This window comes from Mastigoproctus giganteus, chromosome 7 (assembly GCF_048544385.1).
Source record: "Mastigoproctus giganteus isolate SK-2022 chromosome 7, ASM4854438v1, whole genome shotgun sequence".
Classification (NCBI taxonomy): Eukaryota; Metazoa; Arthropoda; class Arachnida; order Uropygi; family Thelyphonidae; genus Mastigoproctus; species Mastigoproctus giganteus.
Genome location: NC_143581.1, coordinates 207,092,858 through 207,118,951, shown reverse-complemented (window position 1 = coordinate 207,118,951; position 26,094 = coordinate 207,092,858). Strand labels below are relative to the sequence as shown.

General features: G+C 37.3%; 1 long non-coding RNA gene across 1 annotated transcript in view; it reads left to right on the top strand.

The window, feature by feature from the left end:
- The window catches only part of LOC150083620 (uncharacterized), a 40,882-nt gene extending 16,422 nt beyond the window's left edge, over nt 1-24,460 (top strand). The window contains exons 2-3 of the long non-coding RNA XR_016547183.1: nt 8,980-9,061; nt 24,408-24,460. This is a non-coding gene — a long non-coding RNA (uncharacterized LOC150083620). The remainder of the gene's footprint in view (nt 1-8,979; nt 9,062-24,407) is intronic.
- Nucleotides 24,461-26,094: the final 1,634 nt, after the last annotated feature.

The following is a 26,094-nucleotide window of genomic DNA, read 5'->3' as shown; positions in this document are numbered from 1 at the left end:
ACTTCCTAGGGATGGTGGGTGCTGAAAATGAGAACTAAATTATATTGAAAAATATTAATTGCTACTAGATCGTACTTACCTTTAAATAAGTAATTTATTTTTCGAACATCTTGCAGCTCCTTCGCAACCCCAACATTTCTCAGCTCCTAGTCAGTCATAACCAGTTTTTAATAATTTTTTAATTTAGAAAATATGCTTATAATTCATTTGGGCAATATATGATTTTGTGCATGCAATAGAATGAAAATTATACCTGTTTCAAATATGCTAAAATGATGTTTTTTTTTTTTTTTGTTTTTTTTTTTCAGGTCCTAGTTGCCACTATCCTCAATTGCAGCCCTTCCTTTTTCACCCAGTTCTTCACTTTTTTTAAAGGTTTTCTAAAGGTCTAAGTCTTTCTAATTTATGCATTGTCCAGTTTTATCTGAATTGAAAGTCCAAGATTCCAAGTCCATTTGAACTGCAAAATATTCAGATCTATTGTAAATAAATTTATATTTGTTAGTCAAAGTTTTACATTCCTTGCAAAATTTATAATTTTTCTCCAAGCAGCCAAATAATCCAAGTCTTTGGTTTGAAAATATTCTGACAAAGGAGTATGTTTAGATAAGCAAAAGCAGTAAGAGCAATATTGAATGAATTTAACTTGCCTTTGCTACTGTAGCAGTTTTTGAATGAATAAGCTCTCTCTCTCTCTCTCTCTCTCTCTCTCTCTCTCTCTCTCTCTCTCTCTCTCTCTCTCTCTCTCTCTCTCTCTCTCTCTCTCTCTCTCTCTCTGTCAAATTATATATATATATATCTATACCAAGTTAATATATCTATACTACCTGTTAGAATGTTCTTCATTTAAATTATGAAAAATAATCCAATAATTTGAATCATCTGATATTCATCAGATAATTAAAATTAATGTAACATCTTGAGTTTGTCTGTCTTTTTCGTGTACTCCAGAGTAATAGTAGAATTTTGTTCACTTTCAACAAGGACATCCAAAAATTTCAACAGATGGAGGACTGCCAAAAATGGCAGTTTCCCATCCTCTTTCTTGTTTCATTTTGAACCTAACAGATTCTATGTTTATTATTCATATATTCATAAAATGAACATATAATAAAATTCATATAATGGACTAATGTTATTAGCGGAGTCTCACATGATTAAGTGCTGGGCCCCCTTACTATTTTTAGTATTTTTTTTAACAATACTGATGAAGGCATATCAAGCTTATTGTTTAACTTTGCTGATAATACAAAGGTTGGCAGGAAATTTAATGACAGGAACAAGGCATACTACTGCAACAAAGAGAAAAATTGGACAGATGAGCTGAAAAGTAGCAATCGAAGTTTAATATTAATAGGTTCAAGGTACTGAATTTATCGATGTTGTTGTTGTTGTTATTATTTGGTTTTTAGAAGCATTAGCAACTAAGGCCATATTGCTCCGGGAATATGCGGTAGTTATTCCCTGACCTTTCCGCATCCTCCGTATTTGGTGGTGACGGGCTCGAACCCCGGTCTAATCAAGAAGCGTCTGCTACGCACTACGGCTCCTTCCCACCTGGCTTCCGAGGCGCCGAATTTATTGATATTAAACAAGGTATTCATGTGGGCAGCAGTAGTAATCCCAGAATAACATACCAATTAGGTAGTACCACACTCAAGGTGATGGAAAATAAAAGAGATTTGGAAGTAATTGTGCACTCTGACATGAAGTTTTTCTGAGCAGTGTTGGGAGGCTACTAGGAAAACTCATGTCAATGATATGCAGGAATTTTTCTAACAGGAACAAGGAGGTGATTATCTCATTGAATACAGCAATGGTAAGGCCACATCTTGAGTATTGCATACAAGTTGGCACCTCCATAGCCAGGAGCAGCAGTGCATAGCACATGCTTCTTGATTAGACCAGAGTTCGAGCCCGTGACCATCAAATACAGAGGATGCGGAAAGGTCGGGGAATGACCACCACATATCCCTGGAGCAATATGGCCTCAGTTGCCAATGCTCCAAACAACAACAGCATACAAGTTTGGAAGCCTCATTTTAAGAAGGATGTGCAAAAAACAGCTACCAGATTAGTCAAGGACACAAACAGCTACTTGTACCACACAGTATTTCATATCTGCAAATTGCAGAACCTGCAAGGAGACCTAATTAATATGTTTAAAGCTTTAAATGGATTAAGTGAACTAAATGCTGGTGGCATCTTTTTATTTTGTTTCTCTCTCTCTCTCGGGCAGACACATAAGAGACAATAACTTAAGTTGACAAAAGATGGCTGCAACACTGGTGGGTGAAAGTTTGCTTTCAGCCAACAAGTAATTGATTGAGCAAGATGGAGCGAGAACGAGAGTAGCCTTGTGCAGGCAAAGTTTTTGCTGCTCCTGGAATAGAGAAGTTTTTTCTGTTTTATTAGCTTAAATTGGCATATTACCTTATTTTCTAGAGTAGCTTTATATTCCTAGTTACGGTACTTAGTTTAAAGTTTAACTTAGATAGAGATTTTGTAGGTATTACTTAGTATCGGTAAGGGTATCAAATCCACATGTTACAAGTTGCAGCTCCACTGAACGAGAAGTTTTTTAGTCATATTTAGCTGCTTTATTGACCAATTGTTATATTAAATTATTTTCTATAAGTAGCTTATAGACATAGTCAGGATCCTTAGTTTATTCTGAATTGAGACAGCGAGATTTAGAAGTTAATTAATACTTAAGTGTCCATAGATTTACTGTTCGTAACTTGCCGCCATTGTTATACGATACAATGTTATATCCCGAACTAGATAGCGTAAGCTTAGTATAGTATATAATATAATATTGTCAATTAATCAGAAAAATCTATTAATCTTCATTGTAAATTAAAATTGTACATTTTAACTAAATACATATACCGACTTAGATTACAAACGTAACATAATTAATTAATACATAACTTGATATGGAAGTTATATAAACAGAACTCGAAGATAATACTCGATACTGAAAAATATACATAGCGTTATAACTGTGTTGGGATACAAGTTTAGGGTTATAATTTTGTACTTAGATTGAAATTTTATTGAAATTAAATCGAAATCATGACTCAGACAAGAGCAGCAAAGCAAAAAGCTCAAGCTAATGGGAGTGCTGTGGCTCGGGAGAACTGAGGGGGGAAGTAGCCCTCTGAATCACAGCCTTTTAAAATGCACTTCTTGCTTGATGTTTGTGGAGCAATTGGATAAGGGATATGATATTGCCATGGGGGATGTCTTTGTTTGTGTGCGATGTAAGGAGTGTAAGGAAATCAGGCGACAACTCAGCGTTGTTATGGGCCTATATGAGAGCTTGAGGAACAGGGTGGATGCCCTCGAAGGATCTAAATTGAGGGCCCATCAAGCTCTCAGCTGCCCACATCAACACCAGAGCTTGCACTTGGTCATCATGCAAAACCCAAGGCAGAATGCGCTGGTCCCACAGAAACTAGTAGTTGTTGGTGATTGTATTGTCAGGGAAAAAGGGAACATGCTTTGTAAAAATGATAGGTGGAACAGGACCAGGGCATGTCTGCCAGGGGCAAAGGTTGATGACGTTGTAGAGCGGATATCATCTTTTAAGGGTACAAAAGGTGATATAGTTGTACACGTTGGCACTAATGATATTAAGAGTAGGAGACCGGCAGAATTACTTAACAAGTACAGGTCACTGTTGAAAGAAAGGCGTGAATTAGGGTTGAATTTGAAAGTGTCTGCAATTCTGCCCAGACACGATAGGAGGGAGTATATGATGAAAGCCTCGTCGATCAATTTGGCCTTGGAAGGATTGTGCAAGGCTCAAGGGGTAGAATTTTTTTCAGCCTGGTGTGTAGTTGTTAACAGGATACATAGAAAGGGTGCAAGAATATTTGCTGATGCTATCGAGGCAGTGTTAGGTGGGTCAGAAAACTGCTAGTTTGGGGAGATACAAGGACTAATAGATTAACATTAGCCACTGGCAGAGGTGAAAGTAATTCTTGCACTGCTTCTATTGGAATGAGCAGCAGCCTGGAAAACAAGATGCAAGGTATTTCAGAGACTGCTGGGAGTCATTGTAAGCACATGGGTTGTGTTAGGGTAGCTAAGAATAGGAACAGGTGCATGTATACTTGCATGTACACCAATGCTAGGAGTTTAGTAAATAAATTTGATGAATTTGAGGTATTGCTTAAAACATCAAAGGCAGATATTGTTGGGATATCAGAGACTTGGTGTCACACAGATATAAGGACTGCAGAACTGGAATTTGGGGAGTACAGTGTGTACAGGAAGGATAGACAGGATAGGAAGGGAGGTGAAAGTGATTCTTGCACTGCTTCTATTGGAATGAGCAGCAGCCTGGAAAACAAGATGCAGGATATTTCAGAGCCTGCTGAGAGTCATTGCAGTACAAGTAAACACATGGGTTGTGTTAGGGTAGCTAAGAATAGGAACAGGTGCATGTATAGTTGCGTGTACACCAGTGCTAGGAGTTTGGTAAATAAATTTGAGGTAATCCATAAAACATCAAAGGCAGATATAGTTGGGATATCAGAGACGTGGTGTCACACAGATATAAGGAATGCAGAACTGGAATTTGGGGAGTACAATGTGTACAGAAAGGATTGGAAGGGAGGGTGGAGGGGTAATCCTATTAGTTAAGAAACACATAAAATCCAAGGAAGTGAAGCCAGTCGACATCACTGGACAGTGCAGTGTCGAGTCAGTTTGGTGTGACATAAGCATTGGGAGATCAAAATTGAGAGTAGGAGTGTGCTATAGGCCTAATGACTCTGATGAGTATAGTAAGAAACTGTACAGGGAAATAGAGTGGGCCAGTAAATCAGAGAGTCTTATAACGGGGGAACCACTAGGTGGCAGTGATCAAAGTGTGCTGAAGTGGGATTTACTCAAAGAAATAACTACCATCAGGGGGTAAAGGGAAGGAAGGGATTTTGCTTTTGTAAAGGCGACTACAGTGGTGGTCTGAGACAGTATTTAAATTCTATACACTGGGACCAACTGTTGATGTTACCAACAGCAAATTCAAAATGAGAAGCATTCAAAGAACTTATCTTGGAAGCTACTAGGCTTTACATACCAACTAAGGTGCATGTATACTTGCATGTACACCAATGCTAGGAGTTTAGTAAATAAATTTGAGGTATTGCTCAAAACATCAAAGTCAGATATTGTTGGGATTTCAGAGATGTGGTGTCACACAGATATAAGAAATACTGAACTGGAATTTGGGGAGTACAATGTCTACAGAAAGGATAGACAGAATAGGAAGGGAGGAGGGGTTATGCTATTAGTTAAGAAATACATAAAATCCAAGGAAGTGAAGCCAGTCGACATTGCTGGACAGTGCAGTGTCGAGTCAGTTTGGTGTGACATAAGCATTGGAAGATCAAAATTGAGAGTAGGAGTGTGCTATAGGCCTAATGACTCTGATGAGTATAATAAGAAACTGTGCAGGGAAATAGAGTGGGCCATTAAATCAGAGAGTCTTATAATGGGGGATTTTAATTTCCCAGATATTGACTAGAATTTGGGGGCTGGTCACTAGCAAGGCTTTTGTGGATTTATTGGATGATTGTTTTCTACATCAGCATATTTGGGAGGCAACTAGAGGGAGTAATACTCTCGATCTGATTATCAGTAGTGATTCTTCATGCATTAAGAATCTGCAGATAAATGAACTACTAGGTGGCAGAGATCACAGTGTGCTGAAGTGGAATTTACTCAAAGAGGTAACTACCATTAGGGGTAAAGGGAAGGGTTATTGCTTTCATAAAGGCGACTACGATGGACTGAGACAGTATTTAAATTCCATACAGTGTGACCAACTGATGATGTTACCAACAGCAAATTCAAAATGGGAAGCATTCAAAGAACTTATCTTGGAAGCTACTAGGCTTTACATACCAACTAAGAAATATTGTTCAAAGTTTAGGCCTAAATGGATGTCAGATGAACTAATGAGGCATATGGCAGAGAAGAAAAATGCATGGGATACATACAAATTAACACGTGACACAGAAGCCTATGATAGATACAAGTTGATCTGTAACCAAATTACAAAGGAGGTTACGCAGGCGAAGGCAGATTACGAGAAATCTTTGGCGAGGGATGCAAAGAAAAACAGCAAAGAGTTCTTTACTTATGTAAATTCTAGAAGGAAGGGAATGAATCAGATTGGTGCACTTGATATCGATGGGTCAACTGTTGATGATCCTGCTCAGGTAGCTAACAAACTAAATGAATATTTTGCATCTACATTCACACATGAGGAGTTATTCAGGGAAGAGAATTCCAGAGGTGTATTCAACTCTGGCAGTAAGCTAGATAATATTGTAATAACTGAGAGTAAAGTGGAGGAGAAATTGTTGAAGATAAACATAGAAAGGCACCTGGGGTGGATGAAATCTATCCAGTTATATTAAAGAAGGAGGCATGCTGCTGTAGAAAACAATCATCCAATAAATCCACAAAAGCCTTGCTAGTGTGTGAGTGACCAACCCACAAATTCCAGTCAATCTCTGGGAAATTAAAATCCTCCATTATAAGACACTCTGATTTACTGGCCCACTCTATTTCTCTGCACAATTGCTCATTATACTCATCTGATTAATTGGTCCTATAACACACACACCTACTCTCATTTTTTCTTTCCCAGTGCTTATGTCACATCAAACAGACTCAACATTGCATTGTCCAGACAACATCAATTGGATGCACTTCCTTAGATTTTATGTGTTTTTCAACTAACAGCGTAACCCCCTCCTCCCTTTCTGTCCTGTCTATCCTTTCTATACATATTATACTCCCCAAATTCCAGTTCTGCACTGTTTATGTCTGTGTGACACCATGTCTCTGATATCCCAACAATATCTGCCTTTGATGTCTTGACTAGCACTTCAAGCTCATCGAATTTATTAACTATACTCCTAGCATTGATGTACATGCAAGTATACATGTACCTGTTTCTACTCTTAGTTACCCTAACACAGCCCATGTATTTACTTGTTCCACTTCGACTCCCAGCAGTCCTGGAAATCCCCATTGCCTTGCTTTTCAGGCTGCTGCTCAATTGCGTTTCAATAGAAATAGTGCAAGAATCACTTTTACCTCTGCCAGCGGCTACTGTTAATCTATTAGTCCGTGTATCCCCCTAAGCTAGCAGTTTTCCGACCCATCTAAATCTGCCTCAATAACATCAGCAAATATTCTTGCACCCTTTCTATTTAAGTGTATCCCATCCCTGTAGAAGAAGTCTCTCCTGTTGACAAGCATAGACCAGGATGAGAAAAATTCTACCCCTTGAGCCTTGCACAATCTCTCTCTAGGGCTGAAATGATCGAAAAGTCTCTCATCATATACTCCCTCCTATCGTGTCTGGGCAGAATTGCAGACACTTTCAAATTCAATCTTAACTCCCAGCTTTTTTTCAGCATTGACTTGTACTTGTTAAATAATTCTGCCAGTCTCCTACTCTTAATATCATTAGTGTCAACGTGTACAGCAATATCACCCTTTGTGCCCTTAAAAGATGATATCTGCTCTACAACGTCATCAACCTTTGCCCCTGGCAGAGATACCTGGTCCTGTTCCATCTATCCTTTTTGCACAATAAACTTTAAGCAAACTGGATTTGCTACATAGTGCATCATGAATATTTTTACTATTTACTGTTTGTGTACAGTTACTTTAAATAATGAAAGTTTAGTATTGCTGAAGGTTGATTATTAGGATAATAAATTTTGGTGTGCTTATTGCTTGCTGCCTACATGTTGAAAACATGATCCCTATTCATTTGAATGCCCTGAGCATAAGCAGCTGACCATCTTTCAGTGATTTTACTAAATAAACTAGCATATGATAAACGTTACTTGTATTGAACATGCATCTATCTTCATTTGGTGGTGTGAGTTATCATGGAGTCTCAAGCTCCTCTTATGGGATCTCACAGACTGCACACAAAAGCAGATTTATTTTTTATAAAAATCTATGAATTAAAATTTAGAAGTTGGACTCCAGTTTAGCACTTTTAAATTATATTTAACTGTATTAGCCTGTCTATCCTTTCTTATTGATGAATTCATTAATATTACTTTCATTTAATAAGACTATAATGTTAGAAACTTTATTTCTCAAAAAATTAGCCTATATAAAAATAAAATTGTATTTAAATGCTTGGGGATTTTCAACTGGCAAAATTCACCTGTGGGCTATATCAAGTAGACTGGTGGCCATACATGTGGTCCACAAGTTGCCCACTAGGGCCGTGTTAATGCTATGGCCAGGAGCTTCACCCGAAGAGAGGCTTCATTTTCAGTGTAAATATTTTCTAAAGTAAAGGTAAAAATTTCTAATAATAATAATAGTTTTTATGGATGACAGAAAAATGTGTCAACATATAAATGAATATAATTCTCTAAAAACTCGAAAAATAAAGTAATAATAAAAACAAATTGTTTTTATTATTACTTTATTTTTCAAGTCAAAAAACAAAAAAATTTTGACATCTTTATTTAGTTTACATTTTTATCAAGGAATTATTATTCACAATATAAACATAAAAATCTATGTAATACTGTATTTGTATTTATATGTAGGTGTATAATATATATTAAAGAGGCCTCAAATTTAAATATGGCCGGGGGCCTATTTCATACCTCATTAATCTGACTTTGTTGCCCACCACTGTTATACATGGTCCACAAATTATTAGGTTGGATATATATATGAGTAGCATAAATGCCATCCTGTTTAGCATATTTGTATTATCGATATAAAATGGTCACTGGCAAACCGAGTGTTCACATTTTTGAAACAATGTATTTTATGTATAACTGTATTTATTTGTAAGCCATTTAACTCAGTTAATATGGAGAGAATAGGCAAGTTAAAGTACTGAATTTCTTAAAATTTCAGTTTTATTATTGTTACTTATGTAGGTTTTTTTTTTTTTTTTTTTTTTTACAGTCACTCTTAGAAAGAAATGCCAAAAGTGAAGAATACAAGAATTATCTTGAAAAAGTTGGAGTTTTTGAGCAACTAACAAAAGGTGGCCATTTTTCAGTTTCTGTAGATATATATATGCACACACACACACACACACACACACACACCAATGAGCCAAAACATTATGACCACCTACCTAATATGATGTTGGTCCTCCACGTTCAGCCAAACAGCTTGTACCCAGCAAGGCATGGATGCTACAAGAATTCTAAATGTGTCTTGTGGTATCTGATACCAACATGTAACCAGCAGATCGGAGTTGCTGTTCCAACACAAACCACAGATGCTCGATGGGATTGATGTCTGGGGAATTTGGAGACCAGGGCAATACCTGGAAGTCTTCCTCATGTTCCGCGAACTAGTCTTGAACAATCCAGGCGGTGTGGCATAGTGCATTATCCTGCTAAAAGATGCACCGCCAGAGGGGAAAATCTTGCCGCAAAAGGGTGTACCTGGTCAGTAATGGTGTTTAGGTAGGTGGTAGACGTCAGAGTGCCCGGCTCATGGATGACTGCCCAGGGTATCCCAGCATAACATTGCCCAAAGCATGACACCACCGGCTTGTTTTTATCCCTTAGTGCATCTAGATGCCATTACTTCCCCAGGTAAACGACACACACGTACCTGGCTGTCCACATGGTGCAACAGGAAATGATTCATCGGACCAGATGATCTTCTTCCAATCACTCGAGGTCCAGTTCCGATGCTTGCTTGCCCATTGTAGGCACTGTCGCCGGTGGACTGTGGTTAGCATGGGCACTTGGAGCGGCCTGCAACTACACAGCCCCATTTTCAGCACGGTTTGATATAGTGTGTGTGTGTGTGTGTGTGTTGTGACACATTACTCCTGTCACCAGCATTCCGATTACCAGCGAGTTGCACCACAGTCACCCTTCTGTTGCCACGTACCCTCCGGGAGAGCCTCCGCTCACCTCGAGCATCGATGAGCCATAATCATCCAACACCTCGCTGGCAGTTCATGGGTTTCCCCCTCCTCAGACCACTTTTAGTAGGTACTTATCATGGCTGACTGTGAGCACCCCACCAGCCGTGCTGTTTCGGATATGCTCTGACCCAGTCATTTGGCCTTTGTAAAACTTGCTTAAGTCCACTGCCTTTCCCTGACCGCTCAGGAAGCTGAGGCGACCCTGACGGAGACTAGCCAGAGAACTATGGGCAGCCTGGCTACCTCCTAGTGGTGTGTGCGGGCAACGTGGGGTTCCATCAGGGGCCCTGCGGCCAAATGCCAGGACATACAACAGAACCCAACACAAAACCACACATTCAACACACAACACTTTTTCTGGCATTTACAGTGTTCTGTATTTCTTCACAGTGTACATATGGCGCAGATGTGGGAAACCACAGGTGGCGCCCGACCCTAACACTATGCACACTATGCACACTATATGCCTTTCCCTGACAACTTGCTGATCCTTTAAGGGTAGGAATACCACTGGCACCATTCTGGTGTGGGATACTGCTGCAAACTCCTTAAAGGGTAGGATCATCCGACACCATTCTGGTGCGGGATTGCTGGCACTCTGGAGAACTCCTGAGTGTGGGATAGAGTCCACTGGCCTCCGGGGATCATGCAGTGGCACCAGTCCCCTGTTACTTTAACTCCCACTCCCAGACCCCTATTTTCACCTCACAAAGTGCAGACTGTTCCTCAACTTCCTTTCCCACCATCCTTTCCCCTCTTTCTGTTCCTTCTAACCTGTACCCCTGTTCTATGTTCCCCCCCCCCTTTTTATAACTTGGCCTCTGTCAGGAAGCTGAGGCACCCCTGGCAAAGGCCAGCCAGAGTATAATGGGCAGCCTGGCTCACCTCCCAGTGGTGGTGGTGGCGGGCAACGTGGGGTCCCACTAGGAGCTCTGCGGCCAAGCAGCCAGAGACACAACAACAAAACATAACACTACTCTGACAGAAACCAGACATTACACTTTTTCTGGCTTTTACAGAGATTCTACTTCTTCACAAAGTACCATGGTGCAGATGTGGGAAACCACAGATGATGCCTTTCACAAAACACTATGCCTTTCCCATCTCACGTGCAGAAATTAAGAGATAAAGTGAGGATGATTTATTTAAAAATTAGGAAAGTCACAAGGGTAGAATGGGGAGTGAAAGGCAAGTCCTTAGACCTCCTCTATAAATGTATATTTCTACCGATTGTGACATATGCATGTGGGGCTTTGGGTCATAGAGTGACTAATAGCCATGTTAAAAGATGTCTTATTTCAGCACAGAGATTTGCCCTTCTTGCGGTGACGCGGTCCTGCAGAACCATTTCAAATGATGCTCTGCAAGTTATTGCAGGAAAGGAACTAGTGGATCTGATTATACTTAAAAGGACAATGGAATATGTGATTAAGAATAATAAGAGAATATAACTTATGGGAATAAAATCTTGTAGGGAAGAGAGTATGGAAGACATGATTTGAAATTAGAAAAGAAAAGGTTGCAGCCAAATATAAATTGCATATGGCAGGAAAGATGGAGCAGTTCTGCTAAGGCATGTTACCTTTGCCTTTCTGCCTGGGGTGAAAACTATGAAAGAGATTTCATCTAGGTCTGATCTAGGAATGTTTCAAACAATGTTAATAACTGGACATGGGTTAAAGAAAAGACTGGTAGAGCTTGGTGTAGAAGAAAATCCAATGTATATTTGTGGGATGGTAGAGGATACAGAGCATATTTTATGGCAGTGTGTAAGATATGATATACCAAGGAATATGTTAATTAGGCTGATTGGCTCTGACTCATACACCTGGAGTGACTTGTTTAAGAATAGAGAATGGAATGAAGCTTTTGCTGAGTTTGCTAGAGAATTAAGCAGGATTAGACAGTTGCAAAAAATTGTATATACAGTCCATTCCGGTTATTTGGGACACATCGGGACTAGTGCATTTTGGCCCGATTAAGCAGCTGCCCCAATTATCCGAAGTTTCACGTAAATAGTTAAAAAATACAGTGGACCCCCCTTTACAATTGGTTCACTGTACAATCAAAACTCGTTACGATGAATTCACCATAGCAAAGTACCATTCACTATAGATGTGTAGTAAGCACCGGTCATTGTGATCATGTTTGTGAATTGAATTTTAATTCTATTAAACAGCGATTCTAATTAGAGAAAATAGGAGGAATATTATCCACAGGCTATAAAAGTAAAGATATATTAAGCACAAATTTACCCTTTATTACCTTACCAATTAAAAAAATTAAATGATACATGAAAATCGAAGAATATAAGTGATAATCGGAATAATTAATACGTACTTACGCAACACTATGGACCTCCAGACTCTCTTTGCAACAGCACTGCATCCTTTCCTGACCCAAAATCAAAAACAATTTGTCGTATATGCAGACGACTTGAAATTTTTCATCCCCTCGAACGACCAAAACACATCCTTACAACGCAACAACGAAGCAAACTCCAAAATCGCCGTGTTGCAAGAATACCTTAATTGCATGGAGCTCCGACTAAATGAACACAAGACAGCACAAATGATTTTCACCAACAAGATAATAAAGAACCACATATCAATACACGTGAATGGCAGCGTGGTCAAAAAAGTCAGGACACATTATTGATCTTGGTCTGAAATGGGACAAAAACCTAAACTTCACACCCCATTTCGGATATGTAAAGAAGAAAACTTACGCAGCACTATGGACCACCAGACAGGAACTGGTAGGTATCAGGAACCCTGATCTTGTAAAACAATATATTTTAAGATGCGTCAACCCCATCCCGCTCTACGTATCTCAGATTTGGTCTTCCGCCCCAGATGCTACCATCAAGGCTTTCCTGGGTTTAGAGTATTGGATGCTGAGATGGTTCAACAGGATCATTTCGCAGCCATTTACAATCTCAAGAGCCATTTTATATGCCAACTTGGATGTCACGCCTTGGTCTCACATAATTGTCACCAAGAACATTCTCACACTTGCAAAACTGCTGACCGGGAGACTCAACTCGCCGAAAACTGACTCGGGCCCCGTATGACGCAAAGGTGGGCGAATAGGACACCATCCCCCTCCACTCAGTAGTGCGCTCACACAGCTGGCCCCGAGTGCCAAGCGAGTGACTATAGCGATTTCTAAGCAATTTTCTTAAAAGAGCGGTTGATTATAGAATAGTGTTATTTTTCTGAAGTTATTTAATTTTGCACTTCTGAAGTAAAGAAGTTAGCTCACTTGACAGAAAGGCAAGACACCTTTCTTTTTGTATATAGGAATAACTTATTAACACACTAACAACTAATCTCTTTATCGCTTGGTCACTGATGGCACCGCTCCTGCCTCCACATGGCGGGGCTGGAAGTCTGGGAGAAGAAATACACTCTCCCAGGGCTAAAAGGAGCAGTAATGGAAAACACAAAACAGTCCAGCTGCGGATCTACTGATCCAGATCTAGATAGGCATGACCTAGATCATGACTTAAACCCATCACATGCCAAGAGACAAAAAAAAGAAGGGACAGATTATTCTGCTCCTCTCTTTTTAATATTGCATTCCTCCACAGACGACCAACCACTGAGTAAGTTATCTCCATTTTTGATTCAGAAATGTCTCGAGAATGTGGCTGGCCCTCCAAAAATGGTTCGTCGATTAAGATCTGGAGATTTATTAGTGGAGATGAATGAACATAGACATGCAGAGAGACTCCTGAAAATTTCTAACTTTGGTGGAATTCCCACAAAGGTTACCCCACATGCCACCTTGAACTCCTCTAAAGGGGTAATATCAGAATGGAATCTCCTAAATGTATCGGAAGATGAACTTGTCCAGGAATTAAACAACCAAAATGTAATCCACGCCAAAAGAATTTTGATCAAAAGAGATGGAGAGCTTGTTCCTACTCGGACAGTTATACTGACTTTTAAAACACCAATTCTCCCCACAACTATAAAAGCTGGATACCTCAGATGTCATGTTCGACCATACATTCCCAATCCAGTACGGTGCTTCAAGTGCCAAAAATTTGGTCATTCCAAACTGTATGCAGAGGTGTAGTCACTTGTGCTGCTTGTGGTTCTAAAGAACACACACATACCGATTGTAACAAGGAAACTCAAAACTGTCCTAAATGCCATGGAAATCATTCTGCCTTCTCTAAGGACTGCGATCAATGGAAACGAGAGAAGAATATTCAGAAATATAAAATAGAGCATAAGGTGTCATATCAAGAGGCAAAAAAACAATTTACAACTCCTGTTAAATCATCTACGTATGTGTCAATTACTCAACGACTACGCTCAGTATCAACTCAAACTGACTGCTCAGTCCCTCCAAATATCTCTATATCTGGTTGGGCTAAATCAGTACTTTCTTCATCAAAGGAACACTCTCCCTCCAAATATGTAACTCAAGAAGTAAATACACCAGTAACAGTACCTCCAGATAAGAATCCCAAACAGCAACAGAAAGAACAAATCAAGAGCTCTGAAAGAAGTGATAAATACAAACTCAGATCTGATACCATGGACATCGATGAAAAAGCAGGCGAAGACGATTCAATTCTTGAAATTCATCCAGAAGATGACATCGACACAGGCAGACCAGTTTTCTCAAAGAAGGAAAAGGGGAAAATAGACAGGCGTAAGCAGATTACTTCACGGATGTTAGGGATGTTAGCAGACACCAGTTAAAACCAAACAATGAGTACAGTTATTCAGTGGAATTGCCGTGGCCTCCGTGCTAACGTAGATGACTTTTACGATCTATTAAGTAAATATAAGCCTGTTGCAGTATGCATTCAAGAAACCAATCTCACGAATACAGTATCTATGACAATTAAGCATTATACTATACAGCAGACCCCCGTTATAACACGGTTCGCTTTACGCTGATTCGCTATAACGCTGTTCTTATATTATAACCAGTATCTGACTATAATGCTGTTATAGATCACTATAACGCTCTTTTACAGATTGCATTTTTGGCATATTTAACGAAATCGTTTCATTTGATGGAGTCGATAGCTTGAAAATGAATATAAAAATACGGTTAAAACGTTTCCCACGCTGACCTGAGAAATATTCCTACGCTCAGTGAAATTCTCTCTCGCGCGCGCTAATTTAATTGCAGTACAGTGACTTGTTACGTAGTTCGGAGATCAACATTTTAATAAAAATGATCACGTATATTGCTTATAATATTCGCGTTATATGCATTTATCCGAAATCTAGTGATCACTCAGTACATCGTGCGAAACGGACAGTTTACTTGAACATTGTAACATAATTAATGCAACCAACGCAGTTACATTTTCAAAGAGTTAATAATGGCCGATAAGAATGAAAAAGCAACAACATCTGAGCGCAATACGAAGACTATAAATGTAAGGAAAAAGACTGAATTTGAAAATCAAATTAGACGTTTTGAAGCGAATCGATTCCGGTCAAAGACAAGCGGATGTGTGCCATAATTTAGGACTTGCAAGTTTAACTGTAAGAACAATTATAAAAAAAAAAAATAATAAAGAATTAATTTTAGCAGCAGGAAAGATAACTGTTTCACTGCAAGCAACTAGGGCTAGGCCGGCTATTAGGATTGAAATGGAAAGACTAACTAATTTTATTGAAGATAATATCCAATGCAGAATTCAGTTAAGTTAAATATTATAAATAATAAAAGAGAGAGAGAGATTAGCCTATATGATAATCTGAAGAAAACTCACCTAAAAAAAAAAAAAAAAAAAATTGGAACCATTTAAAACTAGTAAGGGCTGGTTGAATAGATTTAAAATCCAGGGAGAAGCCGCAAGTGCAGATCAAGGAGCCAAAACTTTCAAAAAAGAACTTGTTAAAATTATTGAAGAGGGATATTGTGTGTTATACTTCACAACAAGTTTATAACATAGATGAAGCAGGACTTTTGTGGAAACGAATTCCTAAAAGAAGTCTCATATTGAAAGAAGAAAAAAACATGCCAGTTTTCAAAGCAGCAAAGGATCGGTTGACTTTATTGTCGGGTGGTAATTAAACTGCGGGGGATTTAAAATTAATACCCCTTTTAGTTTAAATCGGAAGAGAGGCCAAAGTTCAACTCAAAATCGACACATTTTTCATAATTAAATTAAATTAAATCAAATCAATCAATTTAGATCAATTAAATTCATGATTTTAATTGTAATTAAGTTTAATTTTGATACGTAAGTAGTTACCATATAATTATATACGTATGTAATGCAGAATATTTTATATGTACAAATATTTGAATATTAAATATTTTGACCGACATTTGTGCATATTTTCACTACTGTTTATTATTGATTAGGAAATATCCTATGGCACCGACCGCAACTCACAAATACATATGTTAACTTATGGGAATTCGGCGCTCGCTTAGCGCGGATTCACTTAGCGCTCTGTTTTTCCGGAACGCATTATCAGCGTTAAGCGGGGGTCACCTGTATATAGAAAAGATAGAAGTTCCTCTAATTCAGCTCATGGAGGAGTAGCAGTCATAGTGAACTCTGTAGTTCCCTGTAGACATATCCCCGTGCAAACATCTTTAGAGGCAGTTGCAGTTCGTGTCACCATTGGTATAACAGTAACATTAGTTTCGTTGTATCTATTGCCAAACCATGCATACAGCCTTGATGATTTAGATGATATAGTAAAGCAGATACCTGTTCCCTTTTGTATTATGGGTGACTGGAATGGTCATCACCCCCTATGGGGTTCCCAACATCTTGACTCTAGAGGACAGATAATAGAAAAATTTTTAGATAAACATAATCTAACTATTCTAAACACTGGTGATCACACATACATACACTCTTCATCTGGTTCAAGTTCAGCTATTGATCTTTCAATATGCTCCCCAACAATATTTCCTATCATAGACTGGACTGTTACTGATAACCCTTGTGGTAGCGATCACTTTCCTATCATCTGTACTTTCAGCTCAAGTTCTCCTCCCCAGAGAGAAATTAGGACAAGCTGGAAATTTGAAAAGGCTAACTGGACTAAATACCAGGAAATAGCTCGAATAGATACTGCCGTCATAACAACCCTCACAATCGATTCTGCAGTCAGGTATACTACACGAAAAATAATGAAAGCATCAGAGGCTGCTATTCCAAAATCTTCATCCAAAATCCGGCTTCATCCAAAAATGTGGTGGAATGAAGCATGTAACAATGCTAAAAAAGAAAGGAATAAGTACTGGAATCTGTTTCGAAAATATCCAACCACAGCCCACTTCCTACAGTTTAAGAGAGCCAGAGCTAAAGCTCGTCATATAAGACAAGAGAGTAAAAAAGAAGCATGGGCACGTTTCGCTTCCACCATAAACAGATCCACAGATACTTCTAAAATATGGAAAAAAATCAAATGAATTAATGGCAAATACTCACAAACAATTTCTCCTATTCTACTTGTAAGAGGGAAGGAAATTTCTGAACCTCTGGAGATTGCCAATATCTTAGGTAATTCATTTGAAACACTTTCAGCTGTTGCCACATATGAACCAGCATTTAAATTGGTAAAATCCCAGACAGAAAAATACAAACTAAAATTTAATACTGCCGTCCCATATTCGTATAACCTACCTCTGACCATGATTGAATTGCGCAGTGCACTTTCCCGATTAAAGAATAGTGCTCCAGGCCCCGATGGAATTTTTTACACCATGATCTGTCATTTAAGTGAGGATTCATTAACTGCTCTATTACAACTGTATAACAGAATTTTTCTAGAGGAGTATTACCCTGCTAGCTGGTGCCATTCTTATGTGCTGGCTTTCCCGAAACCAGGAAAAGACCACACAGATCCCAGAAACTACTGCCCTATTTCTCTAACCAGTTGTCTGGGAAAAACATTAGAAAAAATAGTTAACGCTAGATTGACATGGTTTCTAGAAACGGAAAACATACTGTTCAAACCAGCATGGCTTCCGGAGAAGAAGATCTACACTTGATCTCATTATCAAAGCAGAAACAAATATCCGGAACGCTTTCCTCAGAAACGAGCACCTAGTCATGATATGCGTTGACATAGAGAAAGCCTTCGATACAACTTGACGATATGGGATTCTTCAGGACTTACATAAATGTGGACTTTGGGGTCATCTGCCGATATTCATTAAAAACTTTCTAGGCAATAGATCATTTCAAGTCCGATTCCATTCATCATTGTCTCGAGCATATGTACAAGAAGAGGGAGTTCCCCAAGGTTCAGTGTTGAGCACCACACTCTTTGCCATTAGGATTGATGTCATAACCAAGTGTATACCTAATACAGTTGACGCATACCTATATGCTGACGATCTTGCCATCTCATGTCACTCTCAAAATATGCAACTTATTGAAAGACAACTACAAGGTACCATTAACAAAATAGTCTCTTGGGCCAAAAACAATGGATATCAACTTTCTAAACCAAAAACAACAGCCATAAACTTCTGTCGCAAACGTTCTTTACATCCTGATCCAGACCTACAGTTAGATTCTCATCGTATTACTTTCCAGCCCAGTATTAGATTCCTTGGTGTAATTTTTGATAAAAAATTAAACTTCCTGGAGCATATAAAACATATCCGTACAAGTTGTCTAAGAAAACTAAATCTTCTGAGAGTAATTTCCTCCATGTCATGGGGTGCAGATCGCTACGTGTTGCTACAGCTATATCGATCGCTGATTAGATCCAGGTTAGACTATGGGTCTCCTGCATATGACTCGGCCAGACCGAGTGCACTTAAATGGCTCGATCCTGTACATCATAGTGCCCTACAAGTTGCACTGGGGGCTTTTCGTACTTCACCAATCTTAAGTCTATATACCGAAGCCTACGAGCCACCACTACATCTTCGACGACAAGTTCTGTTACTAAATTACGCAGCCAAAATCAGCAGTCTTCCACATCATCCCATATGGCAATATCTCTTTATGCCCAAATGGAGTAAACTTTATGAAAGTAAACCCCGGCTCAATAAACCATCTGGAATTAGGCTTCAAACTCTTATCACAAGCTGGGATCTCAATTTCACTAACGTACTTCAGGATACTAGCATGGAAACCCAGCCATGGCAAATGCCCCCGATACATATTGATAGACACTTTCAGCAATAGGGAAAGAATAACCTTCCAGATTCTAACATTAGGCAAATTCATATGACCCACTCCTCTGAGTTTAGCACTTCCATTCAAATATATACAGATGGATCCAAAATTGGTAGTAAAGTTGGTACCGCTGTAGTATTACCAAATGTCACCCTCTCCAGACAGCTTCCGTCTGAATGCAGTACTTATACCTCAGAATTATACGGTATTGTTCTAGCCCTAGAGAATATCAAAGAAGACTCGTATACCAAATCCATCATATATACTGACTCGTTAAGTGCTGTTAATGCTCTACAGTGTAAATTCTTCCCTAGTCATCCGCTGGTACAAAAAATTTGGGCACAGCTACTAGAACTTCACAGACATGGACAGAAAGTAATATTTTGTTGGATCCCTGGACACGTTGGAATACCAGAAAACGAGCGGGCAGATTTAGCTGCTAAATGTGCTACAAATGTGATACCATCTAATTTCAAGACTCCTTATATTGACCATAAATCCATTATCAAACAGATGTATAAAAAAGAGTGGACACGTATGTGGCAAGATCAAGCAAATAATAAACTTCTTGAAATCAAAAGAGAACCCAAGCAATGGCAATCCAGTCTGAGACGAAACAGAAAGGAAGAAACCATCCTGGCCAGATTACGCATTGGTCATACATTCCTCACTCATAGCTACCTACTAACAAACGATGATCCTCCACAATGCAGTAACTGCTTATGCTCATTAACAGTAAAACATATTATCCTGGAATGCCCGCTATATCTGAAAGAACGGAAAACTGCTTTCTTCTCTCATTTTCATAACTTCAGCCAGTTATCATTACAGTGTGTTCTAGGAGATCGTGAGGATATGGATGACATTTTTCTCTTTCTAAAATTGATAAATAAATATCACAATATATGAGTTATATCACTCGTAAGACAAACGAAGAAGATATTAGACAGTAATTAGTGCATTATAGCCTAAGCTGCTGATGCACCAACAAATTTAACAACAACAGCTCACACAGCTGGGAAGCCTTCAGCAATTTTTTTTCCTTTTAATACGATTAAGATCTACAATGATCTTCAAGCAGACCCAGAAAAGCTTTGCACAGAGAAGAGGTACAGGACTGAAACGTTTCAAAATGCATTACGCCACCTGTAAATGTTGAGTGAAGCCCACAGATGAAAACAAAACAAAAAATGAAGAATGAATTGGTCGGGACTGTTTATGCTCCTGTTATGTTTACGTTATACATCTTATCTTTCTGTGAACTCGCTGTAAATAGTGGTGTAGATGTGAACATTCTCTAATTCCTTGCAAAATTGCAAATTATGCTTATGCTCTCTTTCTATCTGTCCATCATGTAAAATAAGGCAATGATATGTATATTATAATTAATTAGACAATGTATAATTATGTATATAACTTATATTTGTATATATGAATGTGCACCCCCTGGTTAATAGCCGTAAGCGGGTGTCTCTTAGGAGAAAATAAAGATAATAATAAGAATACTGTAATATGGACATACTAACTAGTTGACATTTCTGTTCACTGACATTTATGGGTGGAGGTTAAAATTTAAAACAGTAAAAAGATGAGCAATCAATAGCAAAGAACATGGCACACACAAATTACAAGTAACACGATACGCACAAGTGAGAAGGGAGTAACGAGTTACAAAGCTTTAAAAATAGGAATGAAGAGAAGATCTGAAAATTAATTTTTTTATATGATTGAAGATTTCATGGAAGTGTAAACACATTTCACCATAATAACCCACAGAATTCCAGCTATCGGTATTATCAAATTCAGTAAGATCGAGTTTACTGTCCGTTTATAATGGATTTCACTAAAAGAAAAGCCCAATAAACAGGTGACTGCTAATTGTTTTTATTGTTTTATGGTTGTGACCTCCAGAATTTCGACTGAACCACGTGGTACCGTCGGAGACAATCGTAGGGTAATCTCCAGTGCGGTCTCCTGCCCCGATTAAACAGCATGCTGTCCCAATTAAGCGAAGTAAACCCTGGCTATTTTCTCGATTGGATTTTGTTTTTTAAGATTTTCCCCAAATAAACGGCTGCCCCGATTAGCCGGTGGCCCAAATAACCGGAATCCACTGTATATGTTAATAGTGTTTTTATGGAGTTGAGATTTAGCTGGAATTGGAATTTATTGATATTATAGTTTTATAGTTGTATAAAAAGGAAATGTTGAAAAAAAAAAAAAAAAAGTATAAAATACAAAAATATATTGATGAATTTTATTGTTTAGAGTTTTATATTGATTTTAGAGTTTATAGTTGTATAAAAGAAAATGTAAAAAGTTTAAAATACAAAAATATATTGATGAATTTTAAATGTTTAGAGTTTTAATTTGGCTGGAACAAGAATCACAATTTATAGAAGTTTGCCTTTAAAGTTTAATTGAGCTCTAGATAGTGGATATCCACCTCTTCAGGGCAGGGGCGGTAACATATCCTCAATGTTTGAATTATCATACGGAGGATATGATTAAGGATCAAAAGATTAAAATTGATAGAATAGAAGAATAAAGTTCAGATGAGCTTATTGCTCAGGAAGCGCAGTACAAGTAGGTGTTAGGACAGTGATGATGCCTTTCCCATCTGAAGAATAAGAGTAACACTGATTAACGGTGCTCAGTACCAGGTGTTTTTTATACCATGTCCCGATCCACCCACGCTTACACCGTAGTTCACCTGCAGTTGCTTTGATTTGCATAACAACTTGCTGGTCATAATGTTTTGGCTCATCGGTGTGTGTGTGTGTGTGTGTGTGTGTGTGTGTGTGTGTGTGTGTGTGTGTGTGTGTGTGTGTGTGTGTATATATATATATATACATATATATATAAAGAGAGAAAAAACTCCATGAAATCCTCCAAAAATATGTATAAATAAAACTTAATTAAAATATCTATTGAAATTATAAAATAGCTGATGCTATTTGGCCTTCTTAAATCATGAGGGACCTAACTTAATTGTCTCTTATTTTTTGAAAAAACAAGAGACAATTAAGTGTAATCTGAAAAAGCTGAAAAAACAAGAGATGTAATCGTTTTTAATGGTTACAATAGAGCAAAAGTTGTTGCCTTAGTATTGCACTATTTGCAAACTAAAATTACTAATGTTATTTTACAATTTAAAAGTCCTAACTTCATAAATCACTTGGCAGCTCACATAACTTCATTTTTGCTGTTTTATCAGGAAATTGTCTCTAGTGACCACTTTTCATCTGATGAAGGACCAGTAATTAAGTCCTGGAACAAGCCATCATTCATACCAGAATTCATCATTTAAAGCAGTGGCAGACTAACTTCTCATAATGATTCCATGTTTCTGCTGTCAGTATTAAAAGCGTTACATTTATTAGGCAGTTTAAACTCTTGCCAAGGAAGCCATTGTACTCTCAAAATATCTTTAAAGGATTGGGGTGCCCAACTTTATTAAAAATAAAAATAAATTTTTCAGTCAGGATAATATTAATATAATGAATAACAAAATATCATTTATTTCAAATTGCTTTATTCTTTCTGTTATTTCCAAAAGGTACATTAAATGGCATAAAGGTATACTGTGTGCCTTGTACACCATTTAATACATCAGGTAACTCTGTTGGCACATCGGTGCAATTAAAAAAAAAATTTCATAATTTATCTTATAAAGTTAAAATAATGGAAGACATTACAAAGTGAAATTTTAATCTATTTTTATGCCTTTATTTAAAAAATACTGAGTGGTATATAGAAATATGCCCTTTTCCTACTTGTGTGTATGTGTCTACTTGTGTCGGTCTGTCCGATAGAGGGTGAATGAAACCCTAAAAATGTAATACAAACATTTAAACATGCACTCTTATAAGAAATAGATTGTTTATTGTTTTTTGGAGTATGTGTGTGCATAGTTTCAAATACATCTTAAATAAAGTTAGCACATAAATTGTTTTGAAATTTCCAGTACATGCTGCCATCTCTTGTTTCCAGCCAACAGTAGACACTGTTTTAATAGACGACTGCATGAGAATAGATTTTAAAATTTGAAGAGAAGATGGCACCTCTCAGCTGTTATTGCCCGACTTTGCTTTACAAAGGTCAAAATTCCTCATAATTTAGATACAGGAATTGGCATAATTGATCAAGTGATACATAAATAGATGTAGATGACACTATTACATCAGAAAAGAAGTAATGAAAAGTTTTTAGGAATTTTTATGATATTTTGTTTAAAGACTTAAAAAAATTTAACTGAATTGATTTTTGACAATGATTTTACTCTAACCAAGTTAAAATAAGGAGAAATTAAGATTTAAAAGCATTTACATATAAATTTTTCAAGTCATTCCACAGAGTCCACTGCTAGCAGAAAACTTGCTGGTCAAGGTCTACATATATTCAGGAAACTCACTCCAGAAAGAGTTAATAACTATGTTAATTTATTTAAAAAAAAAAAACAGTAACCCATTCAATGGAAACACATGGTTCATCAATACCCAGAAAATTATAAAATTCTTTTGATAGACCACATGCCATAAAAGAAAAATCACCGGAGATGCATGTGCTGCTGTTCTAAAAAATTTAAGAGGGGGCCATAAAGTTTTGCTAAAAGGGGCCAAGGTGTTTTTTCTTGACAATGCTCCTATACACAAGTCCCATAAAGCAACTGCTGTTCCAAGAGACTGAATTCCAAGAGTTAAACCACCTGCCCTACAGTCCAGGCCTGGCCCCACACTGTTTATTTGCTCTTCAGAAACCTGAACAAAACCTGCATAGACATGGATGTTCAAGTGATGACAATTTCAAGGAAGCTTAAAGTAACTTTTCAGAGACCATAACAAATACTTATATTTTTCGGGTATTTCCTCTTTGCCCTCAATGTTCATGAGTTCATGTAAGAACTTGGGGATATATATAAAAAAAAAGATTAGGCTATGCTGTTACTGAAATAAACTGTTTAAGTGATTTGGCTTTCGCTGTTTCTTTTAAGTTTAAAATATTAAAATTTTTGTAAATATTAAAGTCTTTAAAATATATTAAAATAATTTTGGAACACTTGAGAAGGAATGGCCATTACAATGGTTTATTTCTGTCCATCGAGAATAAATAAATTCATGCTATTATTGTTATAGTAATCTGCATTCTGAAAGCTGCAGCATGAATAAGTGCTATGGAAAGATTATTTAGGTTAGTTTTGGTCCAGCTATAATAACCCAGTATTATTATTTTTATTATATATTAGAACTAATATAATATTGTATTTATGGTTACTCTCATTGTTTATTTTTTTTTATTTTTTACTAGCACTGGTAAGTCTCTTAGAAGAACCAGAAAAACCTCAAGATGCATTAAAATATCCTTTTATTTTAATTTTAATATATTTATTATTACAGTATAATAAATATATACTATACTTTCAGGATAATGGCACCTTCGGGATTCAGGGCTGGGGACACCATTATTTCAATTTTTCTGTTATCTAGAAAGTTTTATTTTTAATATATTTAATGTAGAAATAATGAGGCTAGATAAGAAATAGAGATTAAGAATGTGATTTTATTAACTGCACATAAACAAACATAATGACAATCCAATGTTATATTCTACCATTAATACACTCCTGTTTATGCCCCATTCTATTTTCTTTATTATATCAAGTTTAGTCTGTGCAGATAGCAACAGTGGTATCGTCACCGGATGGAAAAGGCCCGGGTTCGAATCCCGTCGATGATGCAAGGAACTTTTATGGGCTTTTTTCACCCTGTGGCTGAGTTAGCCAATCTCAGGCATAGATAACATGGTTCCCCCTTCCTAGAAACTGGGGGTTTTCATCCAGCAAAACAGGCAAATCATCCAGAGACACAATTCACAGACACATGGGTATATGAATTAGCTTTCCAGGTGATTCTAATGTAATAGTTTGGATTATATCAAGTTTGTCAGAAAACTTTAATGTTGTTCTTCTTTTCTTCTCTATGAGGTTTATTAACTTTAAGAGCCATAGTGAGGGGTTTTTAATTTAAAATAAATGTAAAACAGCCGTATAATCTGCGATATCAGTTCAGAATTCACTTTCAAAATGGCAAACGTAAACAAATACAGTAACCACGTGACTTGCTGTTTTATTTTTTCACCACTGCACTGTATGTAAACATCCAATCTCAATGTGCCGTTAGCTCGAATGTGGATAGTTGCTAATACTCCTAAAAACCAAATAACAACAACAACAACAGCTCAAATGTTCTGCTATTTGAGGTGCCATTATTTCAACAGTCTATTGCAGTGATTCTCAAAGTGGGTGCCGCTTACCCTTTATAGGGGCGCCATGATGTCAAATTTAGCATTGGCTTACATCGTGGCCATCGCTACAAAACATCGTTGATGCGGCTGTGTAAATTAGAAGTTGTCATGAAATAACTGCTGACCGCATCGCAGTGTTTATGTACATACACCTACATATACGGAACAGCTGAGCCGTCCGTCACATACACTGTATTTGAAACAGCACAGTGCCTCTGCAAATGCTCATACTCGTTTAGCAGATCATAGCCCTTAAATTAATAAAATTTCAATTTTGTATTTTTTTTTTCTTTTTTTAATTTTGCATTATTTTAGTTTATGGATATAAATTAGAAAATGTACCTATTGTTCTAAAAATAAAATAAGTATGAAAAAACAATTAAATATTATTTCTTTAATTTAGATTTTTTCATACAATTTATTATTATTCTTAGAGATATAGAAATTGTGTATAAAATGCAGTATGAGGCCAATTTTTAAATAAATAAAAAAAATTATTTAAAAATCCTGTACCAAAAGCTAAACGTTTTTTTTTTTCATGCATTTTTCAAAAAAAAAGTTCCCACATGCACCTTACAAAATATTCTGCCAGTGCTCATGCACACGGTCCTGGGAATTTTTCATAATGGATTTAGGGTGTCTTCACATTAAAAAGTTTGAGAACCACTGGTCTACTGTATATTAAATGTTT